This window comes from Callionymus lyra, chromosome 18 (assembly GCF_982586985.1).
Source record: "Callionymus lyra chromosome 18, fCalLyr1.hap1.1, whole genome shotgun sequence".
NCBI classification, from domain to species: domain Eukaryota; kingdom Metazoa; phylum Chordata; class Actinopteri; order Syngnathiformes; family Callionymidae; genus Callionymus; species Callionymus lyra.
In genome coordinates, this window is record NC_141835.1 from 1,851,054 (window position 1) to 1,869,925 (window position 18,872).

Consider the following 18,872-nt stretch of genomic DNA (forward strand, 5'->3'; position numbering starts at 1 on the left):
GCAGTTATTACACCAGCAGTTATTATACACCATCAGTTATTATACACCATCAGTTATTACACCAGCAGTTATTATACACCATCAGTTATTATACACCAGCAGTTATTATACACCAGCAGTTATTACACCAGCAGTTATTACACCATCAGTTATTACACCAGCAGTTATTACACCAGCAGTTATTACACCATCAGTTACTACACCAACAGTTATTATACACCATCAGTTATTACCCCATCAGTTATTACACCATCAGTTATTACAACAGCAGTTATTATACACCATCAGTTATTACACCATCAGTTATTACACCATCAGTTATTACACCATCAGTTATTACACCAGCAGTTATTACACCAGCAGTTATTATACACCAGCAGTTATTACACCAGCAGTTATTATACACCAGCAGTTATTATACACCAGCAGTTATTATACACCATCAGTTATTATACACCGTCAGTTATTGTACACCAGCAGTTATTATACACCATCAGTATTAAACCAACCGTTATTACACCGTCAGTTTTTACACCATCAGTTATTATACACCATCAGTTATTACACCAGCAGTTATTATACACCAGCAGTTATTATACACTGTCAGTTATTATACACCAGCAGTTATTATACACCGTCAGTTATTATACACCAGCAGTTATTATACACCATCAGTTATTACACCATCAGTTATTATACACCAGCAGTTATTATACACCAGCAGTTATTATTACACCAGCAGTTATTATTACACCAGCAGTTATTATACACCAGCAGTTATTATTACACCAGCAGTTATTACACCATCAGTTATTACACCAGCAGTTATTATACACCATCAGTTATTACACCATCAGTATTAAACCAACCGTTATTACACCATCAGTTCTTAAACCAACCGTTATTACATCGTCAGTTTTTACACCATCAGTTCTTAAACCAACCGTTATTACACCATCAGTTCTTAAACCAAACGTTATTACACCATCAGTTCTTAAACCAAACGTTATTACACCATCAGTATTAAACCAACCGTTATTACACCGTCAGTTTTTACACCATCAGTTATTATACACCATCAGTTATTATACACTGTCAGTTATTATACACCAGCAGTTATTATACACTGTCAGTTATTATACACCAGCAGTTATTATACACCATCAGTTATTACACCATCAGTTATTATACACCAGCAGTTATTATACACCAGCAGTTATTATTACACCAGCAGTTATTATTACACCAGCAGTTATTATACACCAGCAGTTATTATACACCAGCAGTTATTACACCATCAGTTATTACACCAGCAGTTATTATACACCATCAGTTATTACACCATCAGTATTAAACCAACCGTTATTACACCATCAGTTCTTAAACCAACCGTTATTACATCGTCAGTTTTTACACCATCAGTTCTTAAACCAAACGTTATTACACCATCAGTTCTTAAACCAACGTTATTACACCATCAGTACTTAAACCAACCGTTATTACACCATCAGTATTAAACCAACCGTTATTACACCATCAGTTCTTAAACCAAACGTTATTACACCATCAGTACTTAAACCAACCGTTATTACACCATCAGTATTAAACCAACCGTTATTACACCATCAGTTCTTAAACCAAACGTTATTACACCATCAGTTCTTAAACCAAACGTTATTACACCATCAGTTCTTAAACCAACGTTATTACACCAGCAGTTATTACACCAGCAGTTATTACACCATCAGTTATTACACCAGCAGTTATTACACCATCAGTTATTACACCAGCAGTTATTACACCAGCAGTTATTACACCATCAGTTATTACACCATCAGTTCTTAAACCAAACGTTATTACACCATCAGTTCTTAAACCAACGTTATTACACCATCAGTACTTAAACCAACCGTTATTACACCATCAGTATTAAACCAACCGTTATTACACCATCAGTTCTTAAACCAAACGTTATTACACCATCAGTTCTTAAACCAACGTTATTACACCAGCAGTTATTATACACCATCAGTATTAAACCAACCGTTATTACACCGTCAGTTTTTACACCATCAGTTATTATACACCATCAGTTATTACACCAGCAGTTATTATACACCAGCAGTTATTATACACTGTCAGTTATTATACACCAGCAGTTATTATACACCGTCAGTTATTATACACCAGCAGTTATTATACACCATCAGTTATTACACCATCAGTTATTATACACCAGCAGTTATTATACACCAGCAGTTATTATTACACCAGCAGTTATTATTACACCAGCAGTTATTATACACCAGCAGTTATTATTACACCAGCAGTTATTATACACCAGCAGTTATTATTACACCAGCAGTTATTATTACACCAGCAGTTATTATACACCATCAGTTATTACAGCATCAGTTATTACAGCATCAGTTATTACACCAGCAGTTATTATACACCAGCAGTTATTATACACCAGCAGTTATTACACCATCAGTTCTTAAACCAACGTTATTACACCAGCAGTTATTACACCAGCAGTTATTACACCATCAGTTATTACACCAGCAGTTATTACACCATCAGTTATTACACCAGCAGTTATTATACACCATCAGTTATTATACACCAGCAGTTATTATACACCAGCAGTTATTACACCAGCAGTTATTACACCATCAGTTATTACACCAGCAGTTATTACACCAGCAGTTATTACACCATCAGTTACTACACCAACAGTTATTATACACCATCAGTTATTACCCCATCAGTTATTACACCATCAGTTATTACAACAGCAGTTATTATACACCATCAGTTATTACACCATCAGTTATTACACCATCAGTTATTACACCATCAGTTATTACACCAGCAGTTATTACACCAGCAGTTATTATACACCAGCAGTTATTACACCAGCAGTTATTATACACCAGCAGTTATTATACACCAGCAGTTATTATACACCATCAGTTATTATACACCGTCAGTTATTGTACACCAGCAGTTATTATACACCATCAGTATTAAACCAACCGTTATTACACCGTCAGTTTTTACACCATCAGTTATTATACACCATCAGTTATTACACCAGCAGTTATTATACACCAGCAGTTATTATACACTGTCAGTTATTATACACCAGCAGTTATTATACACCGTCAGTTATTATACACCAGCAGTTATTATACACCATCAGTTATTACACCATCAGTTATTATACACCAGCAGTTATTATACACCAGCAGTTATTATTACACCAGCAGTTATTATTACACCAGCAGTTATTATACACCAGCAGTTATTATTACACCAGCAGTTATTACACCATCAGTTATTACACCAGCAGTTATTATACACCATCAGTTATTACACCATCAGTATTAAACCAACCGTTATTACACCATCAGTTCTTAAACCAACCGTTATTACATCGTCAGTTTTTACACCATCAGTTCTTAAACCAACCGTTATTACACCATCAGTTCTTAAACCAAACGTTATTACACCATCAGTTCTTAAACCAAACGTTATTACACCATCAGTATTAAACCAACCGTTATTACACCATCAGTTCTTAAACCAACCGTTATTACATCGTCAGTTTTTACACCATCAGTTCTTAAACCAACCGTTATTACACCATCAGTTCTTAAACCAAACGTTATTACACCATCAGTTCTTAAACCAAACGTTATTACACCATCAGTATTAAACCAACCGTTATTACACCGTCAGTTTTTACACCATCAGTTATTATACACCATCAGTTATTATACACTGTCAGTTATTATACACCAGCAGTTATTATACACTGTCAGTTATTATACACCAGCAGTTATTATACACCATCAGTTATTACACCATCAGTTATTATACACCAGCAGTTATTATACACCAGCAGTTATTATTACACCAGCAGTTATTATTACACCAGCAGTTATTATACACCAGCAGTTATTATACACCAGCAGTTATTACACCATCAGTTATTACACCAGCAGTTATTATACACCATCAGTTATTACACCATCAGTATTAAACCAACCGTTATTACACCATCAGTTCTTAAACCAACCGTTATTACATCGTCAGTTTTTACACCATCAGTTCTTAAACCAACCGTTATTACACCATCAGTTCTTAAACCAAACGTTATTACACCATCAGTTCTTAAACCAACGTTATTACACCATCAGTACTTAAACCAACCGTTATTACACCATCAGTATTAAACCAACCGTTATTACACCATCAGTTCTTAAACCAAACGTTATTACACCATCAGTACTTAAACCAACCGTTATTACACCATCAGTATTAAACCAACCGTTATTACACCATCAGTTCTTAAACCAAACGTTATTACACCATCAGTTCTTAAACCAAACGTTATTACACCAGCAGTTATTATACACCAGCAGTTATTATACACCAGCAGTTATTATACACCATCAGTTATTATACACCGTCAGTTATTGTACACCAGCAGTTATTATACACCATCAGTATTAAACCAACCGTTATTACACCGTCAGTTTTTACACCATCAGTTATTATACACCATCAGTTATTACACCAGCAGTTATTATACACCAGCAGTTATTATACACTGTCAGTTATTATACACCAGCAGTTATTATACACCGTCAGTTATTATACACCAGCAGTTATTATACACCATCAGTTATTACACCATCAGTTATTATACACCAGCAGTTATTATACACCAGCAGTTATTATTACACCAGCAGTTATTATTACACCAGCAGTTATTATACACCAGCAGTTATTATTACACCAGCAGTTATTACACCATCAGTTATTACACCAGCAGTTATTATACACCATCAGTTATTACACCATCAGTATTAAACCAACCGTTATTACACCATCAGTTCTTAAACCAACCGTTATTACATCGTCAGTTTTTACACCATCAGTTCTTAAACCAACCGTTATTACACCATCAGTTCTTAAACCAAACGTTATTACACCATCAGTTCTTAAACCAAACGTTATTACACCATCAGTATTAAACCAACCGTTATTACACCATCAGTTCTTAAACCAACCGTTATTACATCGTCAGTTTTTACACCATCAGTTATTATACACCATCAGTTATTATACACTGTCAGTTATTATACACCAGCAGTTATTATACACTGTCAGTTATTATACACCAGCAGTTATTATACACCATCAGTTATTACACCATCAGTTATTATACACCAGCAGTTATTATACACCAGCAGTTATTATTACACCAGCAGTTATTATTACACCAGCAGTTATTATACACCAGCAGTTATTATACACCAGCAGTTATTACACCATCAGTTATTACACCAGCAGTTATTATACACCATCAGTTATTACACCATCAGTATTAAACCAACCGTTATTACACCATCAGTTCTTAAACCAACCGTTATTACATCGTCAGTTTTTACACCATCAGTTCTTAAACCAACCGTTATTACACCATCAGTTCTTAAACCAAACGTTATTACACCATCAGTTCTTAAACCAACGTTATTACACCATCAGTACTTAAACCAACCGTTATTACACCATCAGTATTAAACCAACCGTTATTACACCATCAGTTCTTAAACCAAACGTTATTACACCATCAGTACTTAAACCAACCGTTATTACACCATCAGTATTAAACCAACCGTTATTACACCATCAGTTCTTAAACCAAACGTTATTACACCATCAGTTCTTAAACCAAACGTTATTACACCATCAGTTCTTAAACCAACGTTATTACACCAGCAGTTATTACACCTGCAGTTATTACACCATCAGTTATTACACCAGCAGTTATTACACCATCAGTTATTACACCAGCAGTTATTACACCAGCAGTTATTACACCATCAGTTATTACACCATCAGTTCTTAAACCAAACGTTATTACACCATCAGTTCTTAAACCAACGTTATTACACCATCAGTACTTAAACCAACCGTTATTACACCATCAGTATTAAACCAACCGTTATTACACCATCAGTTCTTAAACCAAACGTTATTACACCATCAGTTCTTAAACCAACGTTATTACACCAGCAGTTATTATACACCATCAGTATTAAACCAACCGTTATTACACCGTCAGTTTTTACACCATCAGTTATTATACACCATCAGTTATTACACCAGCAGTTATTATACACCAGCAGTTATTATACACTGTCAGTTATTATACACCAGCAGTTATTATACACCGTCAGTTATTATACACCAGCAGTTATTATACACCATCAGTTATTACACCATCAGTTATTATACACCAGCAGTTATTATACACCAGCAGTTATTATTACACCAGCAGTTATTATTACACCAGCAGTTATTATACACCAGCAGTTATTATTACACCAGCAGTTATTATACACCAGCAGTTATTATTACACCAGCAGTTATTATTACACCAGCAGTTATTATACACCATCAGTTATTACAGCATCAGTTATTACAGCATCAGTTATTACACCAGCAGTTATTATACACCAGCAGTTATTATACACCAGCAGTTATTACACCATCAGTTCTTAAACCAACGTTATTACACCAGCAGTTATTACACCAGCAGTTATTACACCATCAGTTATTACACCAGCAGTTATTACACCATCAGTTATTACACCAGCAGTTATTACACCAGCAGTTATTACACCATCAGTTATTACACCATCAGTTCTTAAACCAAACGTTATTACACCATCAGTTCTTAAACCAACGTTATTACACCATCAGTACTTAAACCAACCGTTATTACACCATCAGTATTAAACCAACCGTTATTACACCATCAGTTCTTAAACCAAACGTTATTACACCATCAGTTCTTAAACCAACGTTATTACACCAGCAGTTATTATACACCATCAGTATTAAACCAACCGTTATTACACCGTCAGTTTTTACACCATCAGTTATTATACACCATCAGTTATTACACCAGCAGTTATTATACACCAGCAGTTATTATACACTGTCAGTTATTATACACCAGCAGTTATTATACACCGTCAGTTATTATACACCAGCAGTTATTATACACCATCAGTTATTACACCATCAGTTATTATACACCAGCAGTTATTATACACCAGCAGTTATTATTACACCAGCAGTTATTATTACACCAGCAGTTATTATACACCAGCAGTTATTATTACACCAGCAGTTATTATACACCAGCAGTTATTATACACCATCAGTTATTACACCAGCAGTTATTATACACCATCAGTTATTACACCATCAGTTATTATACACCAGCAGTTATTATACACCAGCAGTTATTATTACACCAGCAGTTATTATTACACCAGCAGTTATTATACACCAGCAGTTATTATTACACCAGCAGTTATTATACACCAGCAGTTATTATACACCAGCAGTTATTATACACCAGCAGTTATTACACCATCAGTTATTACACCAGCAGTTATTATACACCATCAGTTATTACACCATCAGTATTAAACCAACCGTTATTACACCATCAGTTCTTAAACCAACCGTTATTACACCATCAGTTCTTAAACCAAACGTTATTACACCATCAGTTCTTAAACCAACGTTATTACACCAGCAGTTATTATACACCATCAGTATTAAACCAACCGTTATTACACCGTCAGTTTTTACACCATCAGTTATTATACACCATCAGTTATTACACCAGCAGTTATTATACACCAGCAGTTATTATACACTGTCAGTTATTATACACCAGCAGTTATTATACACCGTCAGTTATTATACACCAGCAGTTATTATACACCATCAGTTATTACACCATCAGTTATTATACACCAGCAGTTATTATACACCAGCAGTTATTATTACACCAGCAGTTATTATTACACCAGCAGTTATTATACACCAGCAGTTATTATTACACCAGCAGTTATTATACACCAGCAGTTATTATACACCATCAGTTATTACACCAGCAGTTATTATACACCATCAGTTATTACACCATCAGTTATTATACACCAGCAGTTATTATACACCAGCAGTTATTATTACACCAGCAGTTATTATTACACCATCAGTATTAAACCAACCGTTATTACACCGTCAGTTTTTACACCATCAGTTATTATACACCATCAGTTATTACACCAGCAGTTATTATACACCAGCAGTTATTATACACTGTCAGTTATTATACACCAGCAGTTATTATACACCGTCAGTTATTATACACCAGCAGTTATTATACACCATCAGTTATTACACCATCAGTTATTATACACCAGCAGTTATTATACACCAGCAGTTATTATTACACCAGCAGTTATTATTACACCAGCAGTTATTATACACCAGCAGTTATTATTACACCAGCAGTTATTATACACCAGCAGTTATTATTACACCAGCAGTTATTATTACACCAGCAGTTATTATACACCATCAGTTATTACAGCATCAGTTATTACAGCATCAGTTATTACACCAGCAGTTATTATACACCAGCAGTTATTATACACCATCAGTTATTACACCAGCAGTTATTATACACCATCAGTTATTACACCATCAGTTATTATACACCAGCAGTTATTATACACCAGCAGTTATTATTACACCAGCAGTTATTATTACACCAGCAGTTATTATACACCAGCAGTTATTATTACACCAGCAGTTATTATACACCAGCAGTTATTATACACCAGCAGTTATTATACACCAGCAGTTATTACACCATCAGTTATTACACCAGCAGTTATTATACACCATCAGTTATTACACCATCAGTATTAAACCAACCGTTATTACACCATCAGTTCTTAAACCAACCGTTATTACATCGTCAGTTTTTACACCATCAGTTCTTAAACCAACCGTTATTACACCATCAGTTCTTAAACCAAACGTTATTACACCATCAGTTCTTAAACCAACGTTATTACACCATCAGTACTTAAACCAACCGTTATTACACCATCAGTATTAAACCAACCGTTATTACACCATCAGTTCTTAAACCAAACGTTATTACACCATCAGTTCTTAAACCAAACGTTATTACACCATCAGTTCTTAAACCAACGTTATTACACCAGCAGTTATTACACCATCAGTATTAAACCAACCGTTATTACACCGTCAGTTTTTACACCATCAGTTATTATACACCATCAGTTATTACACCAGCAGTTATTATACACCAGCAGTTATTATACACTGTCAGTTATTATACACCAGCAGTTATTATACACCGTCAGTTATTATACACCAGCAGTTATTATACACCATCAGTTATTACACCATCAGTTATTATACACCAGCAGTTATTATACACCAGCAGTTATTATACACCAGCAGTTATTATTACACCAGCAGTTATTATACACCAGCAGTTATTATTACACCAGCAGTTATTATACACCAGCAGTTATTATTACACCATCAGTTATTACACCAGCAGTTATTACACCATCAGTTATTACACCAGCAGTTATTATACACCATCAGTTATTATACACCATCAGTTATTACACCATCAGTATTAAACCAACCGTTATTACACCATCAGTTCTTAAACCAACCGTTATTACATCGTCAGTTTTTACACCATCAGTTCTTAAACCAACCGTTATTACACCATCAGTTCTTAAACCAAACGTTATTACACCATCAGTTCTTAAACCAACGTTATTACACCATCAGTACTTAAACCAACCGTTATTACACCATCAGTATTAAACCAACCGTTATTACACCATCAGTTCTTAAACCAAACGTTATTACACCATCAGTTCTTAAACCAAACGTTATTACACCATCAGTTCTTAAACCAACGTTATTACACCAGCAGTTATTACACCAGCAGTTATTACACCATCAGTTATTACACCAGCAGTTATTACACCATCAGTTATTACACCAGCAGTTATTACACCAGCAGTTATTACACCATCAGTTATTACACCATCAGTTCTTAAACCAAACGTTATTACACCATCAGTTCTTAAACCAACGTTATTACACCATCAGTACTTAAACCAACCGTTATTACACCATCAGTATTAAACCAACCGTTATTACACCATCAGTTCTTAAACCAAACGTTATTACACCATCAGTTCTTAAACCAACGTTATTACACCAGCAGTTATTACACCAGCAGTTATTACACCAGCAGTTATTACACCAGCAGTTATTACACCAGCAGTTATTACACACCAGCAGTTATTATACACCAGCAGTTATTATACACCGTCAGTTATTATACACCAGCAGTTATTATACACCAGCAGTTATTACACCAGCAGTTATTATACACCATCAGTTATTATACACCATCAGTTATTACACCAGCAGTTATTATACACCATCAGTTATTATACACCAGCAGTTATTATACACCAGCAGTTATTACACCAGCAGTTATTACACCATCAGTTATTACACCAGCAGTTATTACACCAGCAGTTATTACACCATCAGTTATTACACCAGCAGTTATTACACCAGCAGTTATTACACCATCAGTTACTACACCAACAGTTATTATACACCATCAGTTATTACCCCATCAGTTATTACACCATCAGTTATTACAACAGCAGTTATTATACACCATCAGTTATTACACCATCAGTTATTACACCATCAGTTATTACACCATCAGTTATTACACCAGCAGTTATTACACCAGCAGTTATTATACACCAGCAGTTATTACACCAGCAGTTATTATACACCAGCAGTTATTATACACCAGCAGTTATTATACACCATCAGTTCTTAAACCAACGTTATTACACCATCAGTACTTAAACCAACCGTTATTACACCATCAGTATTAAACCAACCGTTATTACACCATCAGTTCTTAAACCAAACGTTATTACACCATCAGTTCTTAAACCAACGTTATTACACCATCAGTACTTAAACCAACCGTTATTACACCATCAGTATTAAACCAACCGTTATTACACCATCAGTTCTTAAACCAAACGTTATTACACCATCAGTTCTTAAACCAAACGTTATTACACCATCAGTTCTTAAACCAACGTTATTACACCAGCAGTTATTACACCAGCAGTTATTACACCATCAGTTATTACACCAGCAGTTATTACACCATCAGTTATTACACCAGCAGTTATTACACCAGCAGTTATTACACCATCAGTTATTACACCATCAGTTCTTAAACCAAACGTTATTACACCATCAGTTCTTAAACCAACGTTATTACACCATCAGTACTTAAACCAACCGTTATTACACCATCAGTATTAAACCAACCGTTATTACACCATCAGTTCTTAAACCAAACGTTATTACACCATCAGTTCTTAAACCAACGTTATTACACCAGCAGTTATTACACCAGCAGTTATTACACCATCAGTTATTACACCAGCAGTTATTACACCATCAGTTATTACACCAGCAGTTATTACACCATCAGTTATTACACCATCAGTTCTTAAACCAAACGTTATTACACCATCAGTTCTTAAACCAACGTTATTACACCATCAGTACTTAAACCAACCGTTATTACACCATCAGTATTAAACCAACCGTTATTACACCATCAGTTCTTAAACCAAACGTTATTACACCATCAGTTCTTAAACCAACGTTATTACACCAGCAGTTATTACACCAGCAGTTATTACACCAGCAGTTATTACACCAGCAGTTATTACACCAGCAGTTATTACACACCAGCAGTTATTATACACCAGCAGTTATTATACACCGTCAGTTATTATACACCAGCAGTTATTATACACCAGCAGTTATTATACACCAGCAGTTATTATACACCGTCAGTTATTATACACCAGCAGTTATTATACACCAGCAGTTATTATACACCAGCAGTTATTATACACCAGCAGTTATTACACCAGCAGTTATTATACACCATCAGTTATTATACACCATCAGTTATTACACCAGCAGTTATTATACACCATCAGTTATTATACACCAGCAGTTATTATACACCAGCAGTTATTACACCAGCAGTTATTACACCATCAGTTATTACACCAGCAGTTATTACACCAGCAGTTATTACACCATCAGTTATTACACCAGCAGTTATTACACCAGCAGTTATTACACCATCAGTTACTACACCAACAGTTATTATACACCATCAGTTATTACCCCATCAGTTATTACACCATCAGTTATTACAACAGCAGTTATTATACACCATCAGTTATTACACCATCAGTTATTACACCATCAGTTATTACACCATCAGTTATTACACCAGCAGTTATTACACCAGCAGTTATTATACACCAGCAGTTATTACACCAGCAGTTATTATACACCAGCAGTTATTACACCAGCAGTTATTATACACCAGCAGTTATTATACACTGTCAGTTATTGTACACCAGCAGTTATTATACACCATCAGTATTAAACCAACCGTTATTACACCGTCAGTTTTTACACCATCAGTTATTATACACCATCAGTTATTACACCAGCAGTTATTATACACCAGCAGTTATTATACACTGTCAGTTATTATACACCAGCAGTTATTATACACCGTCAGTTATTATACACCATCAGTTATTATACACCATCAGTTATTATACACCAGCAGTTATTATACACCAGCAGTTATTATTACACCAGCAGTTATTATTACACCAGCAGTTATTATACACCAGCAGTTATTATTACACCAGCAGTTATTATACACCAGCAGTTATTATTACACCAGCAGTTATTATTACACCAGCAGTTATTATACACCATCAGTTATTACAGCATCAGTTATTACAGCATCAGTTATTACACCAGCAGTTATTATACACCAGCAGTTATTATACACCAGCAGTTATTACACCATCAGTTATTACACCAGCAGTTATTATACACCATCAGTTATTACACCATCAGTATTAAACCAACCGTTATTACACCATCAGTTCTTAAACCAACCGTTATTACATCGTCAGTTTTTACACCATCAGTTCTTAAACCAACCGTTATTACACCATCAGTTCTTAAACCAAACGTTATTACACCATCAGTTCTTAAACCAACGTTATTACACCATCAGTACTTAAACCAACCGTTATTACACCATCAGTATTAAACCAACCGTTATTACACCATCAGTTCTTAAACCAAACGTTATTACACCAGCAGTTATTACACCATCAGTTATTACACCAGCAGTTATTACACCAGCAGTTATTACACCAGCAGTTATTATACACCAGCAGTTATTACACCATCAGTATTAAACCAACCGTTATTACACCATCAGTTCTTAAACCAACCGTTATTACATCGTCAGTTTTTACACCATCAGTTCTTAAACCAACCGTTATTACACCATCAGTTCTTAAACCAAACGTTATTACACCATCAGTTCTTAAACCAACGTTATTACACCATCAGTACTTAAACCAACCGTTATTACACCATCAGTATTAAACCAACCGTTATTACACCATCAGTTCTTAAACCAAACGTTATTACACCATCAGTTCTTAAACCAACGTTATTACACCAGCAGTTATTACACCAGCAGTTATTACACCATCAGTTATTACACCAGCAGTTATTACACCATCAGTTATTACACCAGCAGTTATTACACCATCAGTTATTACACCAGCAGTTATTACACCAGCAGTTATTACACCATCAGTTATTACACCATCAGTTCTTAAACCAAACGTTATTACACCATCAGTTCTTAAACCAACGTTATTACACCATCAGTACTTAAACCAACCGTTATTACACCATCAGTATTAAACCAACCGTTATTACACCATCAGTTCTTAAACCAAACGTTATTACACCATCAGTTCTTAAACCAACGTTATTACACCAGCAGTTATTACACCAGCAGTTATTACACCATCAGTTATTACACCAGCAGTTATTACACCATCAGTTATTACACCAGCAGTTATTACACCAGCAGTTATTACACCATCAGTTATTACACCATCAGTTCTTAAACCAAACGTTATTACACCATCAGTTCTTAAACCAACGTTATTACACCATCAGTACTTAAACCAACCGTTATTACACCATCAGTATTAAACCAACCGTTATTACACCATCAGTTCTTAAACCAAACGTTATTACACCATCAGTTCTTAAACCAACGTTATTACACCAGCAGTTATTACACCAACGTTATTACACCATCAGTATTAAACCAACGTTATTACACCATCAGTTCTTAAACCAAACGTTATTACACCATCAGTTCTTAAACCAACGTTATTACACCATCAGTTATTACACCAGCAGTTATTACACCAGCAGTTATTACACCATCAGTTATTACACCAGCAGTTATTACACCATCAGTTATTACACCAGCAGTTATTACACCAGCAGTTATTACACCAGCAGTTATTACACCAGCAGTTATTATACACCAGCAGTTATTATACACCAGCAGTTATTACACCATCAGTTATTACACCAGCAGTTATTACACCAGCAGTTATTATACACCAGCAGTTATTATACACCAGCAGTTATTATACACCGTCAGTTATTATACACCAGCAGTTATTATACACCAGCAGTTATTATACACCATCAGTTCTTAAACCAACCGTTATTACACCATCAGTTATTACACCAGCAGTTATTATACACCAGCAGTTATTATACACCATCAGTTATTATACACCATCAGTTCTTAAACCAACCGTTATTACACCATCAGTTATTACACCAGCAGTTATTATACACCAGCAGTTATTATACACCAGCAGTTATTATACACCAGCAGTTATTACACCAGCAGTTATTATACACCAGCAGTTATTATACACCAGCAGTTATTATACACCAGCAGTTATTATACACCATCAGTTATTAAACCAACCGTTATTACACCATCAGTTATTACACCAGCAGTTATTATACACCAGCAGTTATTATACACCATCAGTTATTATACACCATCAGTTCTTAAACCAACCGTTATTACACCAGCAGTTATTATACACCAGCAGTTATTACACCAGCAGTTATTATACACCAGCAGTTATTATACACCATCAGTTATTATACACCATCAGTTATTATACACCAGCAGTTATTACACCAGCAGTTATTATACACCAGCAGTTATTATACACCATCAGTTATTATACACCATCAGTTCTTAAACCAACCGTTATTACACCATCAGTTATTACACCAGCAGTTATTATACACCAGCAGTTATTACACCAGCAGTTATTATACACCAGCAGTTATTATACACCAGCAGTTATTATACACCAGCAGTTATTACACCAGCAGTTATTATGCACCAGCAGTTATTATTACACCAGCAGTTATTATACACCAGCAGTTATTATTACACCAGCAGTTAGCATACACCAGCAGTTATTATACACCAGCAGTTATTACACCAGCAGTTATTATACACCAGCAGTTATTATACACGAGCAGTTATTATACACCAGCAGTTATTACACCAGCAGTTATTATACACCATCAGTTATTATACACCATCAGTTATTACACCAGCAGTTATTATACACCATCAGTTATTATACACCAGCAGTTATTATACACCAGCAGTTATTACACCAGCAGTTATTACACCATCAGTTATTACACCAGCAGTTATTACACCAGCAGTTATTACACCATCAGTTACTACACCAACAGTTATTATACACCATCAGTTATTACCCCATCAGTTATTACCCCATCAGTAATTACACCATCAGTTATTACAACAGCAGTTATTATACACCATCAGTTATTACACCATCAGTTATTACACCATCAGTTATTACACCAGCAGTTATTACACCAGCAGTTATTATACACCAGCAGTTATTATACACCAGCAGTTATTATACACCAGCAGTTATTATACACCATCAGTTATTATACACCAGCAGTTATTATACACCATCAGTTATTACCCCATCAGTTATTACCCCATCAGTAATTACACCATCAGTTATTACAACAGCAGTTATTATACACCAGCAGTTATTATACACCATCAGTTATTACACCATCAGTTATTACACCATCAGTTATTACACCATCAGTTATTACACCATCAGTTATTACACCATCAGTTATTATACACCAGCAGTTATTATACACCAGCAGTTATATACACCAGCAGTTATTATACACCAGCAGTTATTATACACCAGCAGTTATTATACACCGTCAGTTATTATACACCAGCAGTTATTATACACCAGCAGTTATTATACACCAGCAGTTATTATACACCAGCAGTTATTACACCAGCAGTTATTATACACCGTCAGTTATTATACACCAGCAGTTATTATACACCAGCAGTTATTATACACCAGCAGTTATTATACACCAGCAGTTATTACACCAGCAGTTATTATACACCATCAGTTATTATACACCATCAGTTATTACACCAGCAGTTATTATACACCATCAGTTATTATACACCAGCAGTTATTATACACCAGCAGTTATTACACCAGCAGTTATTACACCATCAGTTATTACACCAGCAGTTATTACACCAGCAGTTATTACACCATCAGTTACTACACCAACAGTTATTATACACCATCAGTTATTACCCCATCAGTTATTACACCATCAGTTATTACAACAGCAGTTATTATACACCATCAGTTATTACACCATCAGTTATTACACCATCAGTTATTACACCAGCAGTTATTACACCAGCAGTTATTACACCAGCAGTTATTATACACCAGCAGTTATTACACCAGCAGTTATTATACACCAGCAGTTATTATACACCAGCAGTTATTATACACCATCAGTTATTATACACCGTCAGTTATTGTACACCAGCAGTTATTATACACCATCAGTATTAAACCAACCGTTATTACACCGTCAGTTTTTACACCATCAGTTATTATACACCATCAGTTATTACACCAGCAGTTATTATACACCAGCAGTTATTATACACTGTCAGTTATTATACACCAGCAGTTATTATACACCGTCAGTTATTATACACCAGCAGTTATTATACACCATCAGTTATTACACCATCAGTTATTATACACCAGCAGTTATTATACACCAGCAGTTATTATTACACCAGCAGTTATTATTACACCAGCAGTTATTATACACCAGCAGTTATTATTACACCAGCAGTTATTATTACACCAGCAGTTATTATACACCATCAGTTATTACAGCATCAGTTATTACACCAGCAGTTATTATACACCAGCAGTTATTATACACCAGCAGTTATTACACCATCAGTTATTACACCAGCAGTTATTACACCATCAGTTCTTAAACCAAACGTTATTACACCATCAGTTCTTAAACCAACGTTATTACACCATCAGTTCTTAAACCAACGTTATTACACCATCAGTATTAAACCAACGTTATTACACCATCAGTTCTTAAACCAAACGTTATTACACCATCAGTTCTTAAACCAACGTTATTACACCATCATTATTAAACCAACCGTTATTACACCATCAGTATTAAACCAACCATTATTACACCATCAGTATTAAACCAACGTTATTACACCATCAGTTCTTAAACCAACGTTATTACACCATCAGTACTTAAACCAACCGTTATTACACCATCAGTATTAAACCAACCGTTATTACACCATCAGTTCTTAAACCAAACGTTATTACACCATCAGTTCTTAAACCAACGTTATTACACCATCAGTTCTTAAACCAACGTTATTACACCATCAGTTCTTAAACCAACGTTATTACACCATCAGTTCTTAAACCAAACGTTATTACACCATCAGTTCTTAAACCAACGTTATTACACCATCAGTATTAAACCAACCGTTATTACACCATCAGTATTAAACCAACCATTATTACACCATCAGTATTAAACCAACGTTATTACACCATCAGTTCTTAAACCAACGTTATTACACCATCAGTACTTAAACCAACCGTTATTACACCATCAGTATTAAACCAACCGTTATTACACCATCAGTTCTTAAACCAAACGTTATTACACCATCAGTTCTTAAACCAACGTTATTACACCATCAGTTCTTAAACCAACGTTATTACACCATCAGTTCTTAAACCAACGTTATTACACCATCAGTTCTTAAACCAAACGTTATTACACCATCAGTTCTTAAACCAACGTTATTACACCATCAGTATTAAACCAACCGTTATTACACCATCAGTATTAAACCAACCATTATTACACCATCAGTTATTACACCAGCAGTTATTATTACAATATTGTGACAAATGTTACATCAAGAAAACAAAGTTTAGCAAAACTTTCTTACAAGAAGACAAACGTTTAAATACAATTATTACAATCATCATAGAAATCATAAAAACAAACAAGTTTATCGTAAACAAAAAATAAATAAAACTATTATGATGAACTATTTCTTTTTTTAAGTATTGATTAAAGCTTACTTTATATTATTACAATAGGAAAATCGTAAATTAAATAAATTAAAACGATGTAAAAGAGCCTTTAGTTATGATGTCATCAAGAATGTCTAGAACGTTTTTATTTAAATACTGAAAAACTAGGAACTTGTTTATAGTTTAAACCTGAACAATAGTTTTTATTTGTCAAGTTAAAAGTTTTGTCCTTTATCTTTGCAACTTGTTAAGCTAGTTTAGCAACATTAGCGTGCTAACATCATTAGCCACAATAGCATGCTAACGTCATTAGCTACATTAGCATGCTAACGTCATTATCCACATTAGCATGCTAACGTCATTAGCCACATTAGCATGCTAACGTCATTAGCCACATTAGCATGCTAACGTCATTAGCCACAAGTA

The 18,872-nt window shown here is 34.6% G+C and overlaps 1 protein-coding gene across 5 annotated transcripts in view; it reads left to right on the forward strand.

Moving 5' to 3' along the window:
- cnksr1 (connector enhancer of kinase suppressor of Ras 1) overlaps positions 1-18,872 on the forward strand; it is a 94,177-nt gene that overhangs the window by 74,294 nt on the left and 1,011 nt on the right. The window lies entirely within an intron of this gene.